Genomic DNA, 6,000 nt, shown 5'->3' on the forward strand with positions numbered 1-6,000 from the left:
CTGGAAAGAGCTTGACTCTTTACCTCCACGTGCATATTAAATGAACAAATGCCATCAACCAAAGATCAGACACAAAGTATTTTCAAGTATGCTCATCACCACGTGTAAGTGTTAAGCTAGAGTTTACATTCTATAAAGGCATCCCCTTTTTGTGGGTTACTCTTCACTATTTACACTTCCAGAATTTTCAGAATGAGACATCTTACCTGTAGCAAGGATGAACAGAGCCTTGGAAGTGTCAGGATTGTGGCTGAAGGTAGTGTTTCATTAAGTACATGGCTAATACTTCCTTCTCTCTTTTCTTTCATCTTGGTCTGGTATTGTTGAACTGGAGAAATGGGCCAAGCGTGGTGGCTCAACGCTGTAATGCCATCACTTTGGGAGGCCGATGTGGGCGGATCACGTGGTCAGGAGATGGAGACGAAATCAAGACCGTTCTGGCCAACATGGTGAAGCCCTGTCTCTACTAAAAATACACAAATTAGCTGGGTGTGGTGGTGCACACCTGTAGTCCAAGCTACTCAGGAGGCTGAGGCAGGAGAATTGTTTGAACCCGGGAGGTGGAGGTTGCAGTGAGCCGAGATCGTGCCACTGCACTCCAGCCTGGCGACAGAGCGAGACTCCGTCTCACAAAAAAAAAAAAAAAAAAAAAAAAAGAGATGGATCTTCTATGGAGCATATGTGTTGCTTTCCTGCTTTGAAAATGGGGATAATTGCCTGACTACTCAGCTGGATGATTTATATTACATGTAAAAAAAATTCATGGTTTAAGAATTAGAATGTCTAGACCACGGTTTTTACAAAATTATTAATTACTTAATCCATTAGATTTGAGCATCATGAGGAAAGCCAACTGTTTTATTCACTTATTTTTATTTCTGACTTGACTCATTGTGGAAAATAATGTTTTAATTTTAATTTTTCAAAACAACTTTATTGAGATATAATTCACACACCATACAATTCACCCGTTTGAAGCATACAATTCAATGGCTTTTGGTACATCCACAGATATGTTTAAGCATCACCACAGTACATTTTTAAAAATTCTCATGTATTTATTAGGCATCTGTAAGTCACTCAGGAACTTTTATGCAGGTGCTAGAAACTTATGTCAAAGTGGCCACAAGATTGTTTAATAGGAGATGAACGAATTTCTTTTATTTCTTTTATGAATTATGTGTTTGTAGATTTTGCCCATTTGTCATCTTATTTTTTTCCCAACCTTTATTTTAAGTTCAAGGGGTACATGTTCAGGTTTTTTACAAGGATAAATTGCATGTCATGGGGGTTTGGTGTACAGATAATTTTGTCACCCAGGTAATCAGCATAGTACTTGATAGGTAGTTTTTCAGTCGTCGGCCTCCTCCCACCCTTCACCCTCAAACAGATCTTGGCATCTATTGTTCCCTTCTTTGTATCCACGTGTACTCAATATTTAGCTCCCACTTACATGTGAGAACATGTGGTATTTGGTTTTCGGTTCCTGTATTAATTCATTGAGGATAATGGCCTCCAGCTGCATCCATGTTGCTGCAAAGGACATGATTTTATTCCTTTTTATGGCTGTGTGGTATTTCATGATGTATATGTACCACATTTTCTTTAGGCAGTCCACCATTTATGGGCATCTAGGTTGATTCCATGTCTTTGCTATTACCACAGTCAACTTTAGACATTTTCATCACCTCAAAAAACCCCCACATTCTTTAGCAATTCCTACACCCTTTTCCTAGCCCTAAGCAACCACAAATCTACCCTTTCTCTATCGAGTCCCCTATTCTGGACTATCATATGGGTGGAATCAAATAGTATGAGGTCTTTTGTGATAGGTTTCTTTTACTTAGCATAATGTTTTGAAGATCTATCCATTTGTAGCACCTATCAGTACTTCTTTACTTTTCATGGCCAAATAATATTTCGTTATATGGCTGTAACACATTTGTCTATTCATCCTTTTCGTGGCAGACATTAAGATTATTTTCAACTTTTGGCTATTATAAATAATGCTGATAGAAACATTCATGTATTAGTTTTTGTTGTAGACATATGTTTTCATTTTTCTCAAATATATAGTCAGTAGAATTGCTGGATCCTATGGTAACTTGACAATTAATCATTTGAAGAACTGCCGACAATTTTCAAAAGTGACTTTTCTCTTTATCTTCTCACCAAAAGTGTATGACCGTTCTGACTTCTTCACATCCTCACCAATATTGTTGAGTTTTTAATTTTAATTCTAGCTATCCTGGTGGGTGTAAAGTGATGTGTTCTTGTGGTTTTGATCTTAATTTCCCTGACAACTAATGATGTCAAGCATCTTTTGTGTGCTTTTATCCATTTGTATAGTATATCTTTCTTGATGAACTGTCTATTCAGATTCTTTGCTCTTTTTAAAAAGAGTATTATTGAATTGCGCCAAACCATATTCTCCTTAAGATTGTCACTAACTCATATACCATAAAGTGAATCTCTTAAACTGTCTTTGTCACTATTTTTCTCATCCTTAATGTAGCAGTGAGGATTCTTGCTTTGTCCGCCAGAAGCAGTTGTTGTAAGATTAGGTGAGAGAGTGTCTATAAAGGCAGTTTATACATTTTAAAGAGATAAAAAAATCTAAGTTATTAAAGAGAAATATGGTGATAATCGATGGGGCAGTGTTTTGGATTAAAATTAAAGCCTTTGTATAAGTACAATGAATTGTGAAAATGAAGAAATACTATTTAGGCAATAAAGTCATCAAAATTGGCTATAGCTCATCAACTTTAGGAATCAAGCCAGGCACAGTGGCTCACTCCATAATCCTAACACTTTGAGAGGTTGAAGTGAGAGGATTGCTTGAGCCCAAGAGTTCAAGACCAGACTGGGCAACATAGTGAGACCCTATCTCTACGAAAATACAAAGCAAAACAAAAAAGTGGTGGCACACACTTGTGGTCTCAGTTACTTAGGAGGCTGAGGTGAGGACCACTTGGGCCTGGGAGGTGGAGGCTGCAGTCAGCTGTATTTATGCCACTACACTCCAACCTGGGCAACAGAATGAGACTCTGTCTCAAAAACCAACCAAATAAACAACATGAACAACTGCAAAACCCACAAAAAACCAAAACATTAACAATCAGACATTTTTAAATGTTTTATTTTGAATATTTTTAGATTTACAGATGAGTTGCAAAGATAACAGAGAGTATCTTATTGCCCTATGTTCACTTTCCTCTAATGCTAACATCTAACATAATCATAGTATAATGATAAAAATCAGGAGATTAACGTTGTTATAATACTATTACTAAACACCAGACTTTTCACTAGAATCCTTTTTCTGTTCCAGAGTCCAATCCTGGGTCCTACACTGCATTTAGTCACCACAATTTCTTAGTCTCCTATATTGTATGACAGTTCCTCAGTCTTTCCTTGTCTTTCATAATCTTGACTCTTTTGAAGAGTACTAGTCAGATATATTGTAGAATATTCTTCAGTTGGGGTTTGCTGATATTTTCTCATAATTGGACTGGGGTTATACATTTTTGGGTTGACGATTACAGAGGTGGAATGCCCTTCTCATCACATCCTATTGGGGGTGCTTAATATAAATATGCATTACTATTGGTGACATCAATCTTGATTACTTGGTCAAGGTAGAGAAGAGTTTTAATTTTGAAATATTCTCTCTCCACAGCCTTGCCAAGAGAGGATTATGTTCCAAACATATTCCTAATTTTATCAACAATAAATGACTGTGTTAACCACTACACAAAATAAAATAAAGAACAAAACAGAAGGAGGAGCTAGAGAAGGAGAATGTGGTGGAGGAGGAGAGCAGGGGGACAGAAACCTGCATGTGGGTTCCAGAGAGATCCCGCCTGATTAGTGTCCTGGCAGTTGGGTCCATGGGAGTACAAGCTTAAGTGAAGGGGAGGTCACATAAGCCAGACACAGCCTTGAGCAAGCTGCCTTTCAAAGATAAGGTTGGAATTGAAGAGCTTCCCAGAAAATATGACAGATCTTTATTTCTTTTTTTTTTTTCCCAGAACTTGGTCTCATTCCCCACTATATTTTATCAGCATGCCTCAGCTTGCTGAGCCTTAGGCACAGATGTGTCTTCAGAGTAAGCATTTGGTGGCATTTTTAACATCTACTGGCATCTGATACCTGCCAGGCTCTTTACCCATGCTAACTATAATCCTTAAAACAGTGGAGCAAGATAGGGTTTTTTACTTTTTTTCTCTTATTGTCATTATACAAATGGTAAAACTAAGACATGAAATGGCTGTTGAAGTCTAATGCCATTTAGAAAATTCCAGTATCTACATTAAAATGAAAGTCAGTCTGACTCTAAAACTGTGTCATTCTTTTTCTTCAGCTAAATTGGTTTTAGTGCTCTTCCACTGTCTTTCAGGTATCACTAACATCCTAGAAAAAGTGCTTCTCTTAATAGAAATATAAATAATTACATATATTCATAGTTTTTGGATGATAAAATCTAAAGTTTTTTTTAACTTATTCATACTGTACAGAACTACATAAAGTAAGTATGAATGGCCATCCATTCACTCTTATGCTACTGACAATAGTTTGATATTAATCTTTCTGGTCTCCCTCTAAACATTTATACATAAATATGTTCTCATATACATATTTCTGATTTTATAATATCAACATTTTAATACTTCAAAAACTTCACCACATGTCTTGGAATATCAGTTTTACCTTTTTAGTTTTAAAGATGGTAAACATATTTCATGGTATAGATGGGTCACATGTATGGATATTTTGATAGATCAATAAAGGTTTTTATTACAGGATTACAACCACGCATGCTGAAACTTCAGGGATTATAACAAGCAGGGAAGGGAGATGTTTAGGAGTATTTTGGAGCCTTCAGTATAGATCAATGCTTAGAGCCTCAGACCTTGAATCCAGACTGCCTAGTTTCCTATCCTAACTACAGTGTTGACTTGATGTGTGAATCTGGGCAAGTAACAAATTCTGTAATTGGTTTTATTCTCTAAAACATGTGAATAGTAATGACTTTGGATAGTCATAATGAAGTCACAATAAGGATCATAATGTTACTGAGTAAAAAATTCCAAACAAAGCCTGAGACACAGTAGGGACACAGTAAGTGCAATATTACTTTTATTTTGTCATTTTTGGCTACCCACATCCAAGGCTCTTTCTATTTTGAAGGGATTTTGAAATGAGAGCCTTGTTTCCTACTGTTGAGTCTCACATTGGGGCAGATATTTCCAGTCCTTGCCTCCAGCCATTCGCCAGGTTAAAGTCTATGACTTCAGCTAGGTCAGTTGGATTCTCATATCTAGAACTTAGAGAATTTTGAAGGCAGTTATGCAGAATGCATGGGAATTGAAAGCTTGGGGGATGTTTGTGACAGCAGCAGGGGCATTTTTGTAAACTAGAATATTCTTATGGTATTATTTGCCTGTGACAGCAGCTTGCTTTGGTGGGACTTGTTTCTTGACTTTGGGTTTCAAGGCCGAAGTCGATTTTGTGAGCTTCCTGGTACCCTCCCCAAAAGTGCCATTTTCTCTATAGAGATTTCGTTTCTGTAGTTTGTAACTAAGAAGCTTGGTGATTCAGTATCATCTCTGTACCCCCTGTAATCTCATTATTCACTGAAAACATTTATTTATTTATTTATTTATTTTGAGACAGAGTCTCGCTCTGTTGCCCAGGCTGGAGTGCAGTGGTGGGATCTTGGCTCACTGCAAGCTCCACCTCCTGGGTTCATGCCATTCTCCTGCCTCAGCCTCCTGAGTAGCTGGGACTACAGGCACCCGCCACGACGCCCGGCTCATTTTTTGTATTTTTTTAGTAGAGATGGGGTTTCACCGTGTTATCCAGGATGGTCTTGATCTCTTGACCTCGTGATCTGCCCGTCTCGGCCTCCCAAAGTGCTGGGATTACAGGCGTGAGCCACCGCGCCCGGCCTTGAAAATATTTATTGAGCACTTCCTCTGTATTGGATAAAAAGCTACA

This window comes from Symphalangus syndactylus, chromosome 23 (genome assembly GCF_028878055.3).
Source record: "Symphalangus syndactylus isolate Jambi chromosome 23, NHGRI_mSymSyn1-v2.1_pri, whole genome shotgun sequence".
Classification (NCBI taxonomy): domain Eukaryota; kingdom Metazoa; phylum Chordata; class Mammalia; order Primates; family Hylobatidae; genus Symphalangus; species Symphalangus syndactylus.